The 25503-nt window shown below is 29.6% G+C and overlaps 1 pseudogene across 1 annotated transcript in view; it reads left to right on the top strand.

The window, feature by feature from the left end:
- LOC143232309 (cytosolic carboxypeptidase 2-like) overlaps positions 1-25503 on the top strand; it is a 63256-nt pseudogene that overhangs the window by 29344 nt on the left and 8409 nt on the right. Inside the window, exons 9-19 of the transcript XR_013017490.1 lie at positions 5855-5985; positions 10075-10329; positions 12309-12411; positions 12756-12887; positions 13586-13717; positions 14315-14484; positions 15245-15398; positions 16643-16744; positions 17800-17925; positions 20501-20550; positions 24625-24694. The product of XR_013017490.1 is annotated as a cytosolic carboxypeptidase 2-like (transcript). The remainder of the gene's footprint in view (positions 1-5854; positions 5986-10074; positions 10330-12308; positions 12412-12755; positions 12888-13585; positions 13718-14314; positions 14485-15244; positions 15399-16642; positions 16745-17799; positions 17926-20500; positions 20551-24624; positions 24695-25503) is intronic.

The following is a 25503-nucleotide window of genomic DNA, read 5'->3' as shown; positions in this document are numbered from 1 at the left end:
GAACAATTAACCTCATTGGTTGCCATAGTGTTGGTGATAGTGGCAACATGTGATGGTGTAGGTTCAAGCTCTGTGTTTGAAACAGATGTTGACAGTGAGTGAAAGGTGATTCTCTAGTTAAGATTAAATATACTTTTATCATCTCACAGTTTCAGGTTTTATTTGCATACCATCTAGAACCTTCAAAATGAATATCAATTTTTTTTCTGTAAAACTTTACATTTTATCTGTTATTTTCTGCACCTAAACACTATACAGACTAGGTCCATTTGACTCATTTGTAACCCTCAAAAAAATTATCAGAATACTCCCAAATACCTTTTTTTTTCTTTATAGAATGGATGCAGATTGTAACACAGTATCACAATTATTTATCCTTAACAGCTTAACGTTTGTAACATTTTACATCTATTTGTATTTAATTTTACTACTTTATTGCTCTTTGAACCTCGCCCAAATCCTGATCATGTGATTAAAACTATACTACTTAGTTTAAGGTGTTGTATTGAATACAAACATAGGTACAACTGAAAATTAAAACATTATTTAAGTATTTCTTTTAAAATTATGGAATTAAAGCAAGAATTGTATTGAAGTTTGATTTATTAACTTCATTTTGATACTAGCTTTTTTGATATATAACAACATTAAAGTAATTTAATATAATTTTGAATGTGGCTTTATAAAAAGGTCATGATATGCACACTTTGACCTGTCCTTGTCTAAAGGTTAAATTTTGCATTGATAACGTGACACTTGTGTATTCTAGCAAAACATAAACTGATACTCACTGACCCAAGTCTTGTGCCTTTGTAATTGTTGCAACTTATGGTGGAACAAATATTTCCATTTCATGATTTTGATCAACTTATCATGGGGGCAACATTTTTGCTGCTCTTCAGTATTGTTTACAGTAGTTACTTTATCACCCCTTAAAGCTACACTTCACAGCAGAACCAGAATCACACCGACATGCTTCAATGCATCAATGATTATTCTTCATGGTCTACTTCTTTGCTGTTGTTGACTTTTGTTAGAAGAATTTTTACAATTATTTTACAATAAATTAGTAAAAAAAAGTCAATGTATATAGAAAATGTGCTAATAATTAAAGATTCCTTTGTACTTAGAATATCAAATAGAAACAAAAATGCCTTTTGAAAAGTTAAAGGATTTAAAAAATGATTTATTTACAAATCAAGATTAAAAAATTAAAAATAATTGATTTAGTTGAAAATATCAATTTTGATTTATGGTATGTAAGTAAAATATTTATAATGATAGATGTTAGTTGTTATTAATTGTTCTCAGTTCTCTCATTATTGTCCTAGTCATAACTTTCATAATTCTTAGTGGTATTTCTTATATATATATTATTTTTTAGTTAAAGAAAGTAGAATCCTTAAGGAATGCATGTTTTGAGGTAGTGTCAGTTTTCAGTTCTGTTGACAGTTTCCACTTTTATGTTACTATAATCATCAATATAGTCAGCATCAGTTGTAAGCATTTCAACATGTAATCAGTGATGTCGAGAAACCCACTTGTTGAGAAATTTATATGCAAAAACGGCTCGTTTGGGTTGAGAGAATATTTTACATAGAAGAGCGAACAACGTTTCAACCTTTTTTCATTGTCAAGTGAATTAACGATGAATTAGACAAAATAAAACAATACTTCATCAACATCAATAAGTTTCCCCCACAAACCGTAGAAAACATTTTACGCACACACCTAGACAGAAAGCAAAATCAACCAACTAAAGTAAATATATCTCACGAATCAAAAAATCATGAAACCATATTCTGCTGTATACCATATATTCCTGACATCAGCAAACAAATAACCAACATTTGGCAAAAATTAGTAACAAAATATGACATTCCAGTTAATACCAAATTTATTCAAAAAACCAGGCACAAAACTGAGGTCTATACTATGTAAAAACTACACTGACAAACACCACACCAACATTATTTACAAAATACAATGTGATAACTGCCACGACTTCTATATTGGAGAAACAAGTAGAAAATGGAAACTAGATTTAAAGAACATAAAAAGTCACCTTCACACGTTTTCGAACACTGCAAGTCAAATAAACACAACATAACCATAGAAAACACTCAAATACTAAATAAAGAAACAAACATAAACAAACGCAAAATTAAAGAAGCCTTACTTATACAACAACTTAAACCCAAAATAAACCAATATAAAGGAACGCCTTTATACCTATATTAATATAATAAAATAAATAAAATTATATATTCAAACATCTAACACCGCCCTCTACATTCCGACACTCAGTTACACAACCCCTTTCAAACATGTGATCAGCTTCCGGTCAGTTACCTCTTTCTTTGAGGGTGAACCTGACGATGACCAAAGAAGGTCGAAACGTTGTTTGCTCTTCTATGTAAAATATTTTCTCAACCCAAACGAGCCGTTTTTGCATATAAATTTCAACATGTAATTAGTTAAATATAGACATTAGCATTTTATAGAAAACATATATAAAACACTTAAAAGAAAACAGTTTTTTTATAGTTTATAACACTGCTCATTTATAGTTTATTAGAAAAAGTATATTTGAGTATTTTATATTTTAAATATTTATTTAAACAAGTATATTATGGTATTCATATAAACGGTGTACTGCTGTTATTAATATCTTCTGTAATTACACTTACCTCATACACTTTGTTTTGCATTAAACTTCTTTTTTCTTAAATTCTGGAACAAATACACTCCCCTTGTAATACCTTTGTCTGAAATTATTTTTCTTTTGAATTGATGTTGTGCAATAAATTAAAAGGAATCATATTTTATTCTGATATTCCAAAACATTAAGACACAGAATGCATGTTTGTTTCTACTATGCTAAAATGAGAATTGAAGCTGGTTAGTTATATATGTGTTTTACTTATAGTTTTATGTGTCTTTTTTTATGTAAGAATCTATTGTGTGATTTATTTATGAGCTTTCTGTGTTTAGAATCTTAATTTTTGAATTTTTTTAAGCAGAGCTTTAACTAACATTGAAAAAATCCTGATTAAAATGTAGATCCTTTGAGTATAGAAGATTTAGCCTTAAAGATAAAATCTAAATGTTGTTGCTACCTTACAGTAAATTGTTGTTTACTTCTGGTTGCAACAACATTTAGATTTTTAAACTTAATTAATTTATTCAAAGTACAGTTTGTTTTATATTTGTCATATAAATTGAATTGTGATATTACAGTAACTGTCCAGTATTAAGATCTTTATCTGTATGATGCTACAAAAGTTTTATGATATTGCTTAAGCGTGTAATTCACTAATTAAAAGTTAAAATGACTAATTAGGCAGAGAGGTTTAAAATGTATATTTGCTAGTGTTTTCTATTTGAGTTGTAAAAGTTTCTTTCCTGATTTTGTCACAAAAAACACACTTTTGTAAGGATCTTGACAACCAACACTATTTCATATGACAGAATGTTAGTTGTGAGTTACCACTATTAATGCTGTTACCTCTGAAATAATTTGAAAGATTTTTTAACTTTCTTTTTCTTACCAAATACAGATACATTAAGATATGAAGTAATAAGGTGTTTATGGTGACAAGAAATTTACTTGTGAATTATAAAAATTTGTGATGAATTTTGAAGATGAAAGTTATTATTCATGTGAAAGATATGCTTCTTTGGGATATAGGTAATACAAATGTTGATGAATAAAAGCCATATTCTGTGCTGTGTATTCTGTAGTTATGTTCTCAGAGGGAAACAAAAGTTTAATTTGAATGGTGGAGATTCTTTGTTGACATAGGTTGGCTTGACAGATTTAGTCAGTACTTTACTTATACAATATATTGACACTAGGTGATCAATGTCATTATCAGTTACTAGAATTCACTAAGGAATGACAACTTTGATTTATAGATTATTGATATAATGAAAGTTATAAACCAAGACAGATATTTAGTTTTAAAGACCAGTGAAGACACTTAGGTTTTATATATATAGTTGAAGAACCAAAAAACCATGAATTACTATATCAGTATCATAGAATTCCACTATCAGTCTTAATAACTAAGCTATATTTTAGTCTAAAAAAATATGAAATTTCAAGTAGATTGAAGACTCAACTATACTTCCTTGAAACCTTATTTCAAAAGAACAAGGTGAATTTGTGACACTTGAAAATGGCTGATAAAGCCACTAGGGGACATTCTGAGCTTTTGATTGGTTATTCACGTGCCATATACAGAAGTAAGTTTTTATAAGGGAGCATTTTTAAAAATGGAAAGAGGTGAATGGGCCAGTGTATTTGATTCAATGACATTTCAGCAAATAGAAAAAATAGGAGGCTCTAATGTTGAATACAGCACTGGTTCAAATTAGGTCTCTGTGACGTCACATTAATAAATATTTAGTTTTGTATGCATTAGAAACTCAAATAATCAATACTGATAAGCTAGAATATAAAATAAGAACCTCCTATCTTTTCTATTGATTTTTGTGTGTATTTTTTAATATTTACTTTTAAATTAAGAAATTGAAAAATGTATAATACAAAAACTTTAATAATAATTTACAGCTCGATCCCAAACTTATTAACATAAAATAGTAGTTCAATGGAATTTTGAATGTGAATCAACAAATACAATGATATGGCCTCTGGAAATGGATAATGGTCAGTGTCCACTCTGGAATGGTTAATGATGAATGTATTTTCTGAAATATTTAATGACCAGTGATCTCTCTGAAACATATAGTGACCAGTGTTCCTTCTGAAATGTTTAGTGGCAAAAGTAAGCTGTGAAATATTCTTTTGTGACCAAATTCCACCCTGAAACTTTTAGTGAACAAAGTTCACTTTGACATATTTAGTGACCAATGTTCACTCCAGAATAATTAGTGACGAGTGTACAGTTTGAAATTGTTAGTGACCAAAGCTCAATCTGAAACATTTAGTGACAAAGTCTCACTCTAAAAATGTTTCTTTTTTTTTATAACATTTCAGGAAAACAACATTTTTTATAGAAATCACAACTTCTAAAAGGTGATCATGTTTTTTCTTGCACTCACTAAAAATAACAAAGGTTGGTAATATTTGTTGGAAAAATTCCCTGGGCTTTGTAGAGAATCTGAATACTCTTTTGTCTTGGATGCACCAATCCCATCAAAACCCATACAGTTTTACCAAAAATGCATTGTACTTATTCATCTTTACCTAAAAAGAAATGAAGTTTAAATTTCCTCATTAAAATAACAATAGATGGTTATAAACAGGTCACTAGACTATTATATTGTATATATTCTATAGTCCATAGTGAGTTGACTGCACATTTTTTTATTTTTTTATCACAATTATTTGGGAAAATTACTGTTGAATTCTTTCATTGAGCATATGCTATTTCAGTTATACAATACACACATTATTGCTGCAGGTTCCAGTTACATTACCTTTAGTATGCAATTAAATTACAATTTGCATCAGAGTTAAATGCAGTATACTTGTAAAATTTTATTAAAATCATTAAAAAACCTGACTGCTTACAAAAGTATTAAGAATAGTTATCTTGTCTTTAGAAAGTTTTTCAAACATTTTCAATGATACAGCAAGTGTTTAGTACATCAGAAGTTCAGTAATTTGCCAGTAGAAAAAAAAAATTCTACAAGTAGTATTACCTCTGTTGTTAAAGTATACATTTTGTGTTAGTGGGGTCATGTTTGAATACTGTGAATAAACATTTGATGGCTTGTATACAAATAACGTGTATTAGAGAAAATGAAATTTTAACACTGAGTAGAATATATTCTGAAATATGTCATTGAATTGAAAAGCTAAGTACACATTAAATGCTGTTAACAGTTTTTACAGTCAAAAATTGGACATCCAAGTAGTCTAGATGAAGTAGTAGTCACTCCACAGGATTCTGATGATGTCACTCTTGTTTTTGAATCAAGATTTGAGAGTGGAAATCTGGAAAAAGCTATACAACTGTAAGTAATTTCCTAGATTCAGTTTGCCTTTTTTATAGATACATCTGAGAAAAGTTGTTTTCATTATATTAAGTGTTAGATGATAAAACAGAAAACTAGTTTGTTTTTTTAATCATAATTTGATTTATAGAGTAAATTCTTAATACAGTTAGTGATACTGCAATAACCTATGAAATGTAAAGAAATATCTGCAGGAAGTGTAAAGCTGATGTATTTTCCTACCAGTAACTATTTAATATGTAAATTTAACTGACAAACAGTTGGTAATCATTACTGTATAAAGTATTGTAGAATACCCAAAAGTGAAGAAACACATGTATCTTTAGGTCGTGGTTTGTATATTTATATGCATATTCACTAGGATATTTTAGTTAATAAACAATGTTTAGGTACTTCCATCAGAAGTCCTCATAGAGAACAGTTTTGATCAATTGGTAATTGTTTCATAGAAAACTATAGTTTTTGAGAAGCTGTTAGAATCTTTACAGAAATTATTTTCAAATGTTGAGAATTTTTAAAACATAAGTTTGGTTTGTAATACCATTATACCAATTATTATTTTTGGAAAAACAAAATGGTGAGTATGTTGTATTAAAATAATTTTGTAGTCTCACCATATTATTACAGTTCATGTTCCCATTTTCTTTCATGCTCTACCTGACTGCCATGGTTCTAGACAAGAACCTTGCAAATTAATTTCTGTTACAAATGGCAACATTGTAAGTCTATTATGTCCATAGTCTGCTACCTCTTTGTGCTGACGTTATGTAATCAACCTAATACAAGGACATCAATTTCCCAGCACCTGTTTCAACTATTTGAGCATGTAAAAATCCATAGGCACTGCATCTGACAGTTTAACTAGTATGTTTTAATATGGAATAACATCAGTACTTTTTCTTACTCTTCAGGTGCTTGAGGTATGTGATAGTTGAATGGGTATGTCATGAAAACAACCTTTATTAATTTTCCAAACAGAGATCTGTTGTGTACTGCTGCTTGGGATACATGTAATGTTTTTTTTTTTTTTTTCATTAACCACTGTTTTCATGGATTCTTGCCTACTATGATATATTCTGTTCTACCACTAATTTATATCTACTATAGTTATCTTGGGAATTGCTGATTTGAATATTAAAAGTGGACTGTTGCTTAGGATACATGTAATTTTTTTTTCATTACTTATTGTGTTCATGGATTCTTCCATGTTACTAGATGCTGCATTTTGCATATCAAGGCCAGGGTACAGTTTATTGAATGTTCCTTTTGTGGATGGTCTTTTCTTTTGTTTTATAATGCCATAAAGTACAAGAGTTATCTTTTACTATATCTGATGTAAAAATATCTTTATAATTTGTGTACATGAAAATTTTACAAACACCTTTCAAAAAGTGATTAATTTTTGTGGCACTACATTAGCTAGAATATACAAAAAAATGCCACAATTATACTGTGATATATGCCATTCAACTACAAATTTGTATATTCTATAGTTATTTTGGGAGTTGTATATTAAAAATTGTTTTAGTACAAGGTACTCAACCCTTTCTACAAACATTCTGATAAATTAATGAAGCAGAATAGGAACATTATAAGTTTGTAATGTAATTTAACTCTTTCAACCTGAATATCCTTCACTATGTATGATAGAAAGATTTAGTGTCTTACACTCAATATTTTATAATTTTTTGTTTATGTTATACCAATTAGTATAAAAGCCTAGTAAATTATCTATATTTTAATAGTATACAAGTTTTAGGTTCCTAATTATACAAGCAAATATTTTAAAAATTTTGAATTTCCCGTAAGATGACATATGTGACACATTTTCTCTAGGCATCTTGTCTTCTCTCTTTTTTCCACCACCCCTTGAAAGAGTAAGGAATTAAACATAAATTAGTCATGATAAAGTCATTATTGCTCAAACAAACCATAATGTGTATAGCTTTCAATTTTGGTTAGTTACAGAGCTATCCATGAAACCATTTCTGCCACATACACCTGTCCCATCCTCTCTTTCAGGATATGTTCAGAGTTTTGTCACATGTTTAATTGTATATGATACATGACTGATAGAAAGTCTTGATTTTTCATCTGTCAAATTATGTATTTTTAACACTGTGTTTGGAATGGATAATAGTCAATTTCACTCAGAGTACAATCAATGTTCCAGTGAGAAACTTGACAAATACCTTGGATGAAATTGTAATGGCTTTCACTGAACAGTTTAAAAGCCAGAAAATTTGTGAGAGAATTTGTCTTCTTTTTGCTTGTTTAATTAAATAAAAATGATTTAGTGCATTACTACCATTAGTATAAAAAGTAGGATTATAACTACTGATGGCAAGAAAACTGAGTAACTTCTTGTTTCTTGTTTTTCATGTTTATTCTTTATTTGTTATTAGGGTCAAGAATGATCACATGGTTAGAGGACACAACTCACAATCTGAGGATCATGGGCTCAAATCCCCATTCCATCAAACATATTCACCCTTTTAGCCATAGGGGGTATTATAATATGATGGTCAATCCCATTATTGGTAAAAAGAGTAACCCAAAAATTGGTAGTGGGTGGTGATGACTGGCTGCTTTCCATCTAGTATTTCACTGTTAAGTTATGGATGGCTAGTGAAGATAGCCTTCATTTAGCTTTGAGCAAAATTCACAATAAACAATTTATTTTTATAAAATTAACTGAAATGTAAAAATATTATATTAAGTAAAGTAATATTTCCCCTCTTTATCCTGTTTCCTGTCAGAGTATGGCAGTAGCTTGTTGCCTGTGTAGAAGGTATGACTATCCTCTTACCTCAGGTCTTGTGTTTTATTCAAGATGCCACTGGTCTGGATGAGATTTTACCACCTATTTTGCAGTTTGCCTCTCTTGCTGGGAACTTCCTCCTAACATGGATTGGATGTTACATTTCCAATGCCAATTCATTTTAGACTGGAATTGACCTTCCATGTTTCATTTCCAACTTCCTGATATTGTCTGGATGTACATTCCCAGGTTTGCTTGCTGCAAATTGTGCTGTGTTTAGGTGCTCAGAACATAGGTTTCTCTTCCCTTCTGATTCTTAGACCTGAGATGAATGGTTGAGGAACTTTACCTACCAGTGCCTTCTGGTAAAGATCCTCCTGGTGCCACTAGTCTGTACTGGATTTGACTTCCCACTTATGGTCCAATGCACCCTAGCCAGTCTACACACCTTTCTCTTCCTTAGGAATTTGAAATTGTTATCTTGTTCCAATCTTTGTTTGTGACACCACACCTGTTGGCTCCACAAAGGTGAAAAACATATCTGGTTCAAATGTGGTTTAGTCTTCCATGTGTATGTGTGTTTTCTTTTCATAGAGAGGATTCATTCCATATATATGCTTCAGATTACTTTGAAGTGTGCTCATCTAGATAATTTTATACTAGTCTCTCCACCTGCTTAATGTGGGATTCTAGCTGTAACTGTAAATGGAGGTAAGTAATTGAAAGTTAATATCTTCAGTAAATATTTAACTCCTTCATCCTTCCCATCTATCTTCCTTGATCCTGGAGTCATTTTTTGTGCCTAATCTTTAAGTGAAGATTGGGTTCAACTGCATAGAGGGAGTGAGCTGTGATAGGAGGGTTTGTTGCACTCCTATTAGTGGAAGACTGTTACAGGCTATTTTGTGTGCTTAAACACAGCTGAGCCATATAGAATCAAGTGGGAGTTTCAAAGCTAGTGGCAAGTAAAAATTTATATGCTAGAGAGCAGTCAAATTGAGAATAGCTGACACTATAAATGGAGGCAAGGATCTATTGAAAATATTAACTTTTGTTTTAAATTACTAAATAAAGTAAGAGTCATTTCAAGCTGGTCTTTTATGTAAGCCAAGGAATTAACAGAAGTAAAGAGACTTAACAGAAACTTTGTTTTATGACAATATTACTTTTAAAATTAAAACCAGACAATAAAACAGTAATTTTTGGAAGATCTGTTTGTAAGCATTTTAATTTTAATTTAATACTACTCACATTATAATAGGATGAATTTCCAAGGTTATATATTTTGATGTTTATTTTAACATTTGTTGGAACTTTGTATTCAACAGATCCCAGTTTTGTTATGAGCTTTACCTACGTCCAGATCTTTATAGTGAACGGCACAGCCAGTGGTTTTACTTTTGTGTGTCTAATACGAGATCAAACGTCATGTATCACTTCTCAATTGTGAATTTTCGAAAACCGTACAGCTTGTACAGTTGTGGAATGCAGCCTTTACGGTATTCAGAAAAAATGGCTCAGTCTCAGAAAGTGGGATGGCATAGAGTAGGCAAAGATATATCATATTTTAAGAATAACTTGATGTGAGTAAAAGTCTGATTAATTATTACATCTTATAGCTAAACAGCAAATTTATGATGCACCTAGTGATATAATTATAAAGTTTACTTAAAAACTCTGACACATTACAAATTCACAAGCTTTATAAAACTACTAATTTACTCTAGAAAAATACAGCATTAGATGATTCCCAGAAATTTTATATTCTGTTAGGTTTTTTCTTATGTGAGTAATGGCAATTACTTATAAATGCAAATATGCATAATACTTGTACTTCATTATTACACAAGATGACTTAGTAATAGTGGTGTTTTCTTAGCTATATGTGCTTTTACAATTATTGTTTTTTACCATTCACTTTATTTTTATGATAAATATTTCAGTAAAATTTATGATTGCCTTTGATAATGGAACATACATTGCAAAAATAAAGATGGTTTTAAAAATGTGTTTTGTTATAGAAACACTTATTTAGAAAATGTTTACTAGTATAAAAAGTATACTGAAAGTTAAACAACATTTTTCTGTATTAATCCTGAAGTATTTCTATGATGCGTAATATTATAAATGGCAGCAAGAAAATCCAGACAAAATCTAATAACCAACACAAAAAAAACTAGGAATTTTTTTTCATGAAATATAATGACAAATATGTTTAGACAAGGCTTTAAACTTCAGCATAAAATCAGACTTACTTTGTTAATCAGTGATGTCGAAAACCCACTTGTGGAGAAAAAAAATATGTAAAAATGGCTCATTTGGGTTGAGAAACTTTTTTATGTAGAGTTTTCTCAACCCAAACGAGATGTTTTTATATATAGACTTACTTTATTATTAAGTTTTATTGGGAATAGATAAGTTTTATTGGGAATAGATAAATTATGAGTTGTTTTAAGTAATTTTAGAACAACTTCTGCTGTGATTGAGAAAAACTTGATAAAAGTTTCATTCACATCAAATCTAGTTAAAAATATATTTCAGTTGAAGCTTTAACAGAAACGATAACTATAACATAAGTGTAAAAAGTAAAATCAGTATTTTTCACCCTAATTTAATGTGACAATATATAATATTGACAATAGTTCTTTCTTACAGCCTTTCTTGGTTATGCATAGATATGGAACTAGTTACAAATAAAATAATTATGAAAATATGTGCATATTATGTGGATTAATTGGGAACAAAAGATCCTGATTACTGGACATTAGTAAAAATTTGTGTTCTAAGCATAACAAATTGTATCTTGTACATATATTTTACACTATTTCTCTATTAGCTTTTTAACAGCTTAATTATTTTTTAACTCTTTCACAATGTCCACTTTGTCATTTAATTAAAGAACCACTTTTTTGTAACTGGTAGACATTTTCACATTAACAAAGAGACCCTTTAATTTAAAAAAAATTAAACACATTTTTAGATTTTAAGGAAATGCAGAGCATGTCTCTACTAAATAAGGCTAATCATACAATTGTTTATTTTGTGGTGAGACCCACTCTGTTAAAAAGTTAAAAGTGATCAAGCCATGTTAGGACATGTATAAGTTTGTTTGTTTTTTACATGTATGTACATATATTTACTTTTTAAAATTTTATCTACATAAATGATGTGATACTTCTTACAGATAAGAACAGTTTGTCTGCTTAAACATATTTGAAAATTTTGCCTAATGCACAAGTTATTTTACATGTTTATATAAAAATACTTTAATAAATGAGAGATAATTTTCTTGCCAAATCACTAAGTTAATTGTATGTGTATTTATGCAGGTATTATTTTTTAAAGCATAAAAATGATTTTGTGTTATGTACAAAAAATTTTTCTAACTTTATCTACAAATGCTCTGTCTGTGATTAGTGTACTTCATGAGTTTTGAACTTAAAATTTAAACATTAAAAGAAGTAGTAAAAAGCATATTTTATAGTTCATAAATTACAGTTATATAATTGAAATTTATGTGTTAGAATTTTTGAGTTTGCTTTGAAATTTTTCAGTAATGGAGATGGAGCTACCATGTACAGCTTGACTTTTCCTTTGAATTTCCTTATGATTATGATAGAGTCTTCTTTGCATTTTGCTTCCCCTACACATACACTGATTTGATGGTAAGCTGTTTAAAAATATTTAATAAAATATTTGAATGCATTATATGAGTTATCCAGGTTTCTGTTACTTATTCCTTATAACATGCTTTTTTCTTATTTTCCAAAGGAATAATAACTTATTCTGATATTCGTTACCAAATTATTGTACTTTATTCAATTCTTTAAATGCTGTATAATGGAAAGTATACATTTTTAAAACATAAATATCTTGATTATAATTTTCATTATTTTTTAACTTTTTAAACTGCTGTTTATGGTAAAAACTACATGCATTGTTACTTTTTTATAATTTAATTTTCAAAGTGTATGTCTTTGTGTTTAAAATTAAGCATCATATGTTGTAGGAATATTTGTCAATGATTGAAAATGAACCAATGAAAAGGACTCTATGTAAGCAGAGGTTATTGTGTCGCACACTTGCAGGCAACTTAGTACCACTGCTTACAGTAACTTCCAGGGCTTCAGACACTGGACCAGTTAAGGAAAAAAAAGATGCAAGTTTTAACTGGTTATTTTTTATGTGTCATAATTTTTCTATTTCTGATTGATGTTTTCTTTTTCTGTTTTATATTATGAATTATACATACTTTGTGTGTCTTTAGAAGCACTTAATGATAATGGGCCATTGTCTTCATTATTTTGCTTTTTAAGCTAATTTTAAAACTTGTATATTTTTGTGTAATAGCTTCTTTATAAATTGTTTTCTGATAAAAATAAACCTGAAATTAACAATGCTGTAAAAAAAAATCATACATGAATTTGGACTCAAGATGTGTACAAATGAATGTTACAAGTTACTGTAATGTGCATAATGAGATTATTTTCATTGTTATTGTTAAGTAACAGATAAGGTAAAGCTATCAATTTTACATTTATGAAAATGTAAGTGAATGTTTTTGTAGTAGCAATGCTCTTTCCTTACTTTTGAAGTTCTGTTATTAGATGCAAGCATTTTTACTTTTGAAAATCAGGATGGAAGTTTGACAGGAGTGTTTTTTGCTATTCATTAAGATCAAGAACTTTCTCAAAAATTGAAGTAAATTATTCTTTTAATTATAGTAAGAATCATTAATTGATGTTATATTTGTGTTGATTTAATTGTATGTGTTTGAACTGTAACATACGATGATCTTGAAGTGCATTTTATACATTAATATGATAATTTTGGTGTCAGTAAGTTGAAGTTGATATTTCCAGAAAAAAAGTTGTCATAATTTCTGCCAGAGTCCATCCTGGAGAGTCCAATTCTAGTTGGATAATGAAAGGACTGTTGGATTTCATCCTTGCAGATTCTACCAAAGCTGAAGTACATACTTATGATTGTTTAAAGAACTTAGCATGTGTTTTTTTTTTCATTCTGTTGCACATTATTATTTGTGTATAGGTCGAAGAAATATTTTATTCAGATATAGCAAATATGTCTAATTTCTATTAGCTTTAAAGGTTTTGAATAACCTAGGTATAAGGTGACACTAAATACAGTGTGATGTATATCATATTTGAACTAGGATATTTGTCTGTGGTTCCAGGTGTAGCCAAATGGTTTTTGCATGCCCATTTTGTGAATGTCAGGAGTTCTTGTGTCATATTTTGTTGTTGAGAAAATACACTCCACACTTTGTGGTTTTGGGTGTGATATATTCGTGACAGGATAAGTTATACAACAGGATATTCATAACTATGACACTAACGTGTTACAGAAAATTGAATTTTTATTTCATGTGTAAAGAGTAAAATAATTAAGGTTTTTTATTAAAATTATAAATTAATCATTTTTCTTAATAAATTATTGTGATGTATTTTTTATTTAAACAAAAACTTTATTTACATGATTATATAGTTATTCATATAATGTATTGGTTGAATAAGATTTATATGGTTTATGAAATGGTTTTTATTTTAGCTGCTACGGAAACAACTGATTTTCAAGATTGTTCCTATGCTAAATCCTGATGGAGTAATTGTTGGAAACTATCGTTGTTCGTTAACTGGTCGGGACCTCAATCGGCAATATCAGTCTTCCATAAAAGAAGCCTTTCCAACTGCTTGGTACCTGAAAAACTTAATTACTAGGTAGGTGTAATGAATTTATAGGTTCCATTATTGTGTGATAAAGATGCAAATTGTTAAGCAGTGCAAGTATTTAAAAATGGAAGTCTAGCTGAACTTAAATTATGGAAAGTATTTTGAATGTTTTTAATTTTTTATTAAATTAGTGAATTTTAATGTACAAGTGAGAAAAGATACACAACGAAGTCTTCTTTTGTTTAGACTAAACCAATTGGATGTGTGGGGAATAGCCTGGAGAAAAAACTAAACACATGAATAATTTTTTGAAAGAAAACTAAATGATAAAATAGATACCTTTTTGATGTACTCTAGGCAAGAGATCTAGATTATAATTAGTCATTCAAGAAGTAGAGTTTTTCATAATACACAACTATTGTTTTCTTAATATGACTAGTATTGGACTGTACTTATTGTGTGGTTAGCATGGGCTGAAAGTTGAAAGTTCATATGTTTGAGCCTGAAATATGTTGTTGAACACACACACGACTCTTTCAGCTGTATGTGCATTATAGAAGTGACAGTTAGTTTCATTATTTGGTTAAGACTCACCACATAGTTGGAAGGTGATGTTTACTGGGTGAATGTCTATGTAGTAGTTTAAAATTAGAAATGGCTTTACCTGAATCTTGTGAACTTTAATCTGGACATTTAGTCCATGCATAAGGTACCACTAAGATTGAAAATATCAAATAATATATCTGATTCTGAAACTTCAGTTACTGTTTTGTTGTAAAATAGTTGTTAAATGTATTTGTTTTCTCAGGATGCAGAGAGATCATGATGTATTACTATTCTGTGACATTCATGGTCACAGCCGCAAATATAATTCCTTTATCTATGGTTGCGACAGCAAGAAAGAAACAACAGATCAACAGCACATCTTTCCTTTCTTAATGCAGAAGTGGGCTTCAGACTTGGTAAGGTAGAAGATATGTATTTACCACAAACTACAAGAAGCTGATATATAATTTTAGAATTCAGCTACTACTATTATATTTCTAGAAACCAACTTTAATTTTACTAGCAGTAATATTTTTGTTTGTCTTTGGTGCTCAGTTTTTAGGCTTGAAATCTCTGTATTAATACTTAATTTGAGACTATAATAACCACCTCCCCACAGAACAGTTAGATATCACCTTGTAACTATTGCAGAAAAGTTTTTGCATATGAGTGAAGCTGTTGAAAGAGCTTTCACTCATGCATGTGATAACATACATTGTGCCAGTTTGTATTGTTAAATACCATTAAACAATAAGAAACCATACCTAAATGGAGGAATATTTAGTCTGAGGTTAATTAATAGTTTCCCTGTCCGATAAATGTGTCTAAGATAGATATTCATTTCTCAACAGAACATTTTACCATATCTTTCCATTTATAGTATGTCTCTTTGCCTCATCAAGAATGAACTTTTCATTTGTGGTCCTGAAATAGTTATAGAAGCTAGTATTTCAACTTGCAATCTGCCATTTACAGAATTAAAATCTATTTCTAATCATACTATCCATTTCAGTAGCAGGAGCATTGAAATATTTGTTCATTGGTAAAAAGTACCCCAAGGGTTAGTAGTGTTTTCCCCATACTTGCCTTCACTGTGGTTGACATTTTAGAACAAAAGAGTTGGCAGATAGCCACAGTAGCTTTGCTATGCAACAGACAAAACAACCTTTTTGGTTATATTGTTCAATGGAATTGTTGTACAAGGAAGTTGTGTCATCCTCTTGTTAATGTAAAGGAATTGTCTGATTGTATGTAGAAGATAGCATGTGCAGGGGTGATAGTTACTAGCTAATTGTTTTTTGGAGAGATAATAATGTACTTGAATTATATTTTTAGGTGTCAAAAATGTTAACTATCATTTTACATATTTTGAAGTAACTATAATTTCTAGTTTATTTCTGATCATAGTAATGTAGTGCATTCTGCTCATAACAATTGGCAGAAACTATGAATAAAACAGTGTCAGTGGAAGTGTAATACTCCTTAATTGTTAGCTTTAATTCTCATAAAGATTTTGACAATTTTGCATAGCAAAATGATGAACTGTTATATTGTAGTGTGATTTTTGTTTTCAAAACTTCTGGACACATTTGGTAAGTTTATATTATTGTCATCTTCACCAATATCTGTTTACATGTGTATTGGTATATATACATTTCAGTTCAGCTTGTCTTGCTGCTGGTATAAAGTTCAACGAATTAAGGAAGGCACTGCTCGTATTGCTATGTGGAGACTTGGAGTTACGAATAGCTACACCTTGGAGGTATTCATTTCTGCATTACTTTCATGTAACTATTTCTGTAAAAATAATATGTTTTGTAACTCAGAAATGTAAGAGATATATATTAGCACAGCTAATAATTTTTTGCTGATTTTAAAAAGGATAAAATATTACATTTTTATCTTGGTAAAATCCGTCTTTGTTGAGGTAGAGACATTAAGGAAGAAATCAAACAAACATTTACACAAATTGAATGTACTGAACAACAGTTAAATTTTAATACCAGTTGAATTAGGTCATCTGAATTATATTTTTTCAGAACTATCAGAATTAATGTATTTCATTTATTCTTGACCCATAGATTTGTTCATTTGTGTTTCTTTTAACTTCTATGATTTAATTACCAAACCAGTATTATTAGTTTTTTGTGGCAACCAATAACATATTTAGCTCTTTGACTCATTGTCTAAGTATTGGATGACTTTTTTTTCATTGTAGATTTTTCAAGTGTATGCATTTGAAAAACAGTTTAATCCTTATTTTATTTAACTTCTCATAATCCATTAGTCCTGTACTTGGACTGTCTCGTTTAACTTAATATTTGGACAATTCTCCATATTCATTATTCAGGAACTATTAATGCAACAGCATATTCTAATAATGTAATTTTAAAATAAATATTAATCTGAAAAATTCATCATTGTTATAAGAAAAATATGTTTAGAAATTTATTAGCATGCACTGAAATTCACCTTAAAGTTTGTTGCAAAAATTAAGATAAAATAAATAAATTAGACAGTTCAGTGTTGAACACATTTAAGCATAATGTAAGTTTAGATTAACATTTTCTGGCAAAACTTAATAAATTAATAATACTCAGCATAAACATAGTCCTCTGTTATTGTTGTAAAAACAACTTAGCTGAAAAGTTTGAAAATAGAATAGAAACATATCAGTCATGTCTTCTCAGTTTTGTAGTATTTAATATTGAGTAAGTTTCATTGTTGTTTGTTGTATTTATGAGAGAATTTGGTGATGTTATATTAAAACTGAAGATATTAGTTTACATTAATACTTGTTCTGCTTCTGCTTTGTAGGCTTCATTGGCTGGTTCTTCTAAGGGTGACTTAGCAGGATATCATTTTACAGCTTTTGATTATGAAGCTATCGGACATCATTTTTGTGAAGCTTTGTTGGAATACTGTACAATTGATGGCATGAAAGTAGGTGTATTTTTGGAATTGTACTACTAGAATTAATTTTTGTATGTGTATCTGTATAAATATAATATCTGTGTATCTTTATAAATACAATAGTATTGTTTGTTGTGTGCCCAAGTAACTACTTTGCATGTTGTGGATAGATTTTCACAAAAATTGGAATGAAGGTTCATTAGGTCCATGCAGGAATTTTCAGTTTTGCATTTTGTAGTTTTTTTGAGCATTTTTGTATTTTTTACCACTACTTCACCCTTTGAAGATGCATCTTTACATATTTGGTATGGAAGTTCATTGGGTCCATGGGGAGATACATATAAATTTACAGTTTCACATTTTGTATTTTGGGTTTTTGTGATCATTTTTGGATTTTTTACAATTACATATAAGGGATGTAACTTTTTAAATCTTTCATTAATCAGGAATTTACATAACTTACATCCAGCTAGTATAAAATAAAATACAAAATTTGAAAAACGTTTTAAATTTCTGTTTTATTTCCAGAAATGTTACCTTAGATGTCTTAATAGAATAGCTTTAATACTGCTAATTTACATTGTTATAGCACTAAAAATTATATACTTTAAGGTTCTAGTAAACTACAATATTTATTTCTAATACATTCAATAAAATGCTAGTTATCATGTAATCAAATGAACTAGTTAGGGGATTTCTGAACCATGACTATGTAGATTCATTTTCATTGTTAATATTTCTGTTTTCCATATATATATATATGGCTTTGCAACTATAACATTTTAAAATATACATCCATCTAATTTATTTAGAATTATAAACAAGTTTGCTATTCACACAAAAAGAGGCCCACCAATTCATATTGATATTTGAATGTTTATAATCATACAAAACATGCTGAATTAGTTATTTCAGTGAATTTAACCAACGAATATATTCCTCATTTTCCAAAAATGAAATAAGATAACTTAGATTAACTGAACTTAAAAATTCTATGTAAGTATCTAATATATACTGTGAGGAGAAGTTTACATCTACTAAAAATAGTTTTGTAGAAATAAAAAAAAAACTTTTAAAAATATATTACATTTGTTGCTCTGTATTGTTTGAATTTTGGTATTGATTGATATGTATGTAGTATGAAGTCAGTTTGATTGATGAAAATTTCAAAAAGCTATTTAATAATCACAAAGTTGTATTTAAAAGCTTGCCAAAAATTTTATGTAGAATGTTGAGTAACTAAAGTAAGAATATTATCATAGAATGAGAAGGGATATTTGTATGTTATGCATTAAATTGTAAATAATGTGAAGGCTATTTAAAAACAGATGAAGAAATGAAATAATCAGCTGAGCAAATAATTTTTCTAAGTGAATAAAAGATTGCTAGTTACATTGGCAGAACAAAATAAATAAGAATGAATATACATAAGTCACATATTAGAGATACTATACTAGAACTAAAAAGAAATGTGGTAGTCTAGTGGAATTTTATTTTTCAGTTTTTATCTCTTTTTTTTATTGTAGCAAAAAAGTTGAAAGCAGTGGTATGAAAAGGATTGAATCAATAAAAATAATAATGTTAGAAAGGTGGTTTTACCATTTATGAGTAATTGAGTTTCATAAACATATCATTGATTACAGTATTATAAATCATTTTATGAAATATTTAGCATGTATCATCAATATAATGTAAATACAATTTTATCTTCTGTATGAATAATGGGATAAAACAAAACTTATGTTTCAGTGATTCCACAGTTTCTTTAAACATATTAGCAATGTATTGTGAAGATAGATTAGAAATAAGTTATTTGCTAGAAAAAACAGAAAAAAACAAAAAAAACACCTAAGTTTGAAAGTGATGAATCAATGACTGTACTTCGCTACCAGTGATTACTAAGCATTTTAATAACAATTCATTATAAGATCACCATTACATGAAGTTAATATCTAACCACTACTACAAGTATTTTGTCCAATGTAGTACAGTATTTTTTGTGAAGAGTTTATATTTTAATCATTCTATAAAGAAGTACAATTTTCTTTGTTACAGTTAGTACATTTTTATACGTTGAATTCCATATGATTTTAATTTAATATTAATAGTTAAGGAAGTTTATTGTTAAACTACATTTTAACTGTGTTTAGTTCTATTAATTGTAATTTTAATATTCCTGCATACAAGAACTAGCTCTAAAGTCAGATTAATCTCTTACAATATTTAACACTGTCCAACTGTATGAAATAATTTACTATCAAAGAAAACAATTTTGTTTACAATAATTTATTTTCAGGAATATTGTAACCTTTTCACCTTATTTTGCAGTTGCTTTCCTGTGTATGTACAGAGTTGTATGTATTTGTTGACACATAACACATCTTTTATCTTCTTTGCATTATAGAAAATTCCTGATGTATGACATTATATTATTTTTAATCTGTATTTGACTGACACATGGTTTTGAAATGTTTCATTAGTGTTATATGTTTTGTGTTATGTTCCAAATCTTACCTATTTCTTGTCATTTCAAAATGCATATTCATGTATGTGGTTAAGTAATTAGGTCCATGATGAACAGAATTTAAGTATTGCTTTTTTTCAGGATTTGAAAGCTGGAGTTATTGGTGAAAAGTTGCAAAATGCTGATTCAAGGTGAGTCTCCTCTTTGCCCAAGTGTTGAGAAACATCTCAGTTTTAACCCTGAGCATGGGAAGGAATTAAAATGTACATGCCTCGACCTTTTACAAAGTGCCATTCAACATAATATTATGCATTTAATGTCAGATATTAACAAAGGACTGGTCCTGATTCCCTAGGACCAGGCTTATGTTGTCAGTTCACTGACATATCTTAAGTAAAAAATACCTTTGTAATACATCTGATTTTTTGTGATCAGTAGCTTGTACATTTTACTAACAGTTTGCTACTTTGCATGTTAAAATTTTTATTTCACTTGTCAATAAGTTTCTGAGTTCCTCCTTCTCTTAAATTTAGTTGTCTTTTTTTAATATTTTGGTGATAACTTATCTCTGTTATGTGTGTGAATGATTTATTAGTGTTTGAAGGGTTGATTGAACTACATATTTACTGTGACTTCTTGTTATGTTGACAGAAAGAGTCGCAAACTTAATTTTACATACAATATGGCAAACATTAATGCAGATGTAACAAAATAATAAAATTATGTTTGTTTATTAAATCATGATAAAGAAATAGTATTAATATATGGTTTAGAATGGAAGGTTTCTTGATGAACAAATATTTTTTTCTAAAGTAAATAAAACATTAAATAGTTTTAATTGGAGTACAATGTATTTTTGTGTTAAATTTTTAAATAGTTTTGTTTCGTCTTATGGTTTTTAATATGTCCCTTTCACATGATAAATTGAACTTGAGCCTTAAGAAATTCTCTTATCAAATAAATTGGTGTAGATTGTTTATGTTACCTAAGATTCACAATAACCTAGGGAGAAAGTATGAGAACTGGGGGGAAGAATGTAATACTCTATTGCTTATATTAATATTAAAATTACACACTTAAAATTAAAACATACTCAAAGTGAACAACACCATCATATTTAAGTCTCAAACAATATGTTTCAATATCTTGCATATAACTATTGCTGTTTTTGACTTTTCAGAAGCTAGTTAATTAATTTTCCTTGATACTATGAAATGGTGTGCTCATAGTTTGCATTTTTGTACAAAAAATATTATTTAAAATTTGTAAAAGCATAATTTGAAGATGTAATCAATTTAAAAATTGACAAAAGTTATCAAGTTGCATGGTGAAGTGAGGGCTGGAGAAGTTAACAGTTGGTTAAAAACAGTTTCAGGTGGTACTGGTTGGAGAAAGAACTAGACATTAACTTTTTGTTGGGAGTAAATCACAGGTAATGAAGCAAAACTAGAATATTTGTTCAATTCATTATTTCTTATATATGGATTTCCTCACTTGGCTTTTGATTAGGAGTCTTCTGTCTCCTTGATCTCGGGTTATTTGACAGCCTTGTACCACACCTTTTGTTTTTCCTGATCCCATAGGATGTTTACCTTTCCTATGCTTTACCTGTTGCTGCACTCCTTTCAGAATTATTTTTCATCATGGTAGATTACCTTTTCAAATTGGTATGATAATTTGGTCTTTCACTGCCTCACTTTTCCTCTATTTTAGCCCCCCTCTTATGCACTTTGTTTCACTTTTCCCTTATGACTTATTTCCTTCTCTTTTTAGACTGTGGATGTAGGTGGTCTGATTTATTTGTCACCAATGTTTCATGTACACTTTGTACATGATTATTCCTTCCTCTCTAAAACTTTAAAGAGTCATGTGGAGAATGGTGCCTGTCTAGGTATTTTTTAATCAGTCATAATGTAAGGTCAGGTTGACTTACATATTATATTTCTATAGCCACTTAGTGTACACTGTGAAGATGGTGTGTTCCACAAGATTGCTTGTAGGTTTATCCACGTGATCGAATCGTTTCATAAGTTTGCCCATCCTAGACTGTACTCACCCATGTGCTACATGGGTAAAGCAGAAAGGGATCCCTCATTCTATCCTCATGTGGATTTCAGTTCCCAATGAATAGGTTTTGGATTTAGAGTTGAACCAATTAATTTAAGTCCTCACATGTGTTTTACAAATGTCTGTATTCTTCCTTCATTTATACTCCTTGTTGGTTCATCAGTGTTGTGAGTGATGCCGATGCTTATTGTTACAAGGATGTTATTGCACTTGGAGAGGTTCTGATCAGTTTCAAATTTTAAGGAGATGCTTTGCATTGTGCAGACAACTTTTTGGATACTGGATTTAACTATCCAGTATATTAATATGTGCTCATTCAGTGGTTGGGGGTTCAAGATTCCCTCTGGTCTCATGCATTTGAGATAAAGATGATATAATCCTCTTTTCTATCCCCCACATGGATATCAGTAACCAGTGGCTGTATTTTGGACTGTAGTTGACTTACCAGCAGTATGATCTTCGTCCTACCCTCACATGGATGTCAGTTCCAAACAATGTGGGTTTTGGATTTTGTTAACTTGCTGTGTAAGGTCCATCACATTCTAGACACTCTACATCTAGGAAACATACTTTTAATTTTACCATCTTTTATATTTTTTATGGTAGGGTTTCATAAATATTTGGTCACTATTTGGCCTTAATTCTCTCCCACTATGATGTGCTGTTCTATATTTCTGCCCATATGTGTGACATCTTTCTTCGATGGTTGAAGATTATACCTGTTTCAGAATTGGTGTGGTCTCCCACATCGAATCTTTGAATCTGACTATCTCATCTTAGGGACTGTCCTTCAAACAATTTTGAAAGACACTCCTTTCTTTTCCTCCCATTGGTTCGTCCATCAATTCAGTGTGGGATTCTAGCTACTTATGTGTGTGGAGGTAATGTACAGGATAAGAAGCTACAACTTTCCATACACTGAAAATATATTCTAATGGATACTTACCTCCTCTTACACTTCACATCATTCCTTCTCACTGAAAATTTGTGCTTCCATCTTCTTCTCAAGCTCAAAGTGGTAGTTCAGTAGAATTGAATAGAGGGAGTCACATGAGTCAAGAGAGTGTGTAACACATGATGATTTTTATGAAAAGCACATTAAAATCAGTCAATTTGAAATGAGTGGGAGAATCAAAGCTTATGACATGTTCAGTAAATGTTTTTTGTGCATTGAGGGAAGCAATGAAGGAGACTAGCTATTTACATAATGCAAGGTAAGTACTTATGAGAAATACAATTTCAGTATATAACTTCACTGAGTGGTCAACAGATTTGACACATTGAACTTCTATGTACAGACATTTCAAATATACACAACTGGGTTAATTTACTGTAAAATTTAAAGTTATCATATCTTTCTTTTACAAGAAAAAAAAAAGACAATTTCATTCAAATTTGTAATAGATAGCATTATGACCTCCCTGAGTCTTATCACCACAAACATGTATTCTAAGAACTCTCTCAAGATGATTAGTAGCTGAAATGTCAAATAAAAAGTAAACACTAATTAGTATCTAGTGAAAAAAATTCCTGAGCAGTTAAAGATTAATTGAATGTGATCATGTAGGCTACTAACCATGATAGTGAATGAAGCCTTAATATAATGTTGTGCTGGAATTGATGCTTCTACAAGAAACAAGTGATAAATGATACAGGATTGTTTTAACCTAAGGTTAGAAATTTGTTTTTGAAAAATCATGTTGTAATCATAAAGCTAATTGAAAATACTACTATGTTACTGATGTAAATTTTTATGTAGCTGCATGTTTATATTTTACAAGAAAACCCCAGTCGACAAACTCTAACATACTTGTACTGATTCAGAAACTGAAATGTATAGTTTACCAGTTAAATAAGCTCATATTGATAATTCTTACATTTGCTATTGTTTTGAGAAAGGTACAAGTTGTCTAGCTAACAACAATGTAAGCCCCCAATATATTTATGAAACTGTACAAAAAATTGCATGATATATGTACATATACCTTTCTGTTGTATACTGTTTATGAAGATGTTTATATTTTTCAGTCTATTTATTAATTTCTGCTACATTTAGATTAAACTGAGGAGACAGAGTTATATGGTCAGTAACTAGCACCTCATTTTCTTTAGACCATTAAGGTAAAATAATTATACTGAGAACTGCAGAAGCAGACAATTCTTTAATATAATGAGTATTTTTATTGGTTTTCTGTCAGTGACTGTGAAGAATCAGACAGCTCGGAGGAGGACGATTTGTGTCTTAAAGTGAAGAAAATAACTTTAAAGGTAGCTATATTTTGTTGTTGTTTATTACATATATCTTCTTAAACATAGCAAGGTTTGTAATTATCAACTTTCGTAGAACATATTGTTTCATTGATTTTGCTTATTAGAAACTTTAGGTTTCAGACTTTGCTTACAGAATAAAAAGGCTTGGCATGACCAGGTGGTTAGGCAGCTTGATTCATAATCTGAAGGTCATGGGTTTGAATTGTCATCACACCAAACATGCTCACCCTTTCACCCATGGGGGTATTATAATCTGATGATCAATCCTGCTATTTATTTTTAAAAGAGTAGTTTAAGTGGTGGGCAGTGATGACTAGCTGCCTTCCCTTTAGTCTTGCACTGCTAAATTAGGGATGGGTAGTGCAGACAGCACTCGTGTTGCTTTGGGCAAAATCCAAAACAAATAAACAAACAAACATCCAGAATAAAATATTTGAGAACAATTATTTATGCTGTAAGAAACTAAATATGTTTAGTAGTGTTCTAATTTTTTACCTACTTGCTAATTAAGCAAGCTTAAGCTTATTGCTACATGTCAAAAAATTAATCATCTAATCTAAATATTTTTAAAACATTTTAACCTCCACTTTCATAGTGTTGTAAGCCTAGTCTAATTTAAATTTACAATCATGTTAATAATACTAGTTATGTATAGCTCACTATGCTTCAGCATTTTATGGTTACTTAAAAGTAAGTATATACTGTGTATTTTTTTATTGTTCAAAACGTAATTATAAAAGTTATAAAACCAATCTTGCAATGCTAAAGAAAAACAACAAAAAATTCACATCAGGCATAAAGCATTG

Source organism: Tachypleus tridentatus, chromosome 1 (assembly GCF_004210375.1).
Source record: "Tachypleus tridentatus isolate NWPU-2018 chromosome 1, ASM421037v1, whole genome shotgun sequence".
In the NCBI taxonomy this organism is placed as follows: domain Eukaryota; kingdom Metazoa; phylum Arthropoda; class Merostomata; order Xiphosura; family Limulidae; genus Tachypleus; species Tachypleus tridentatus.
Note: the sequence above shows the minus strand (reverse complement) of the source record. Positions and strands in the feature narration are given on the sequence as shown.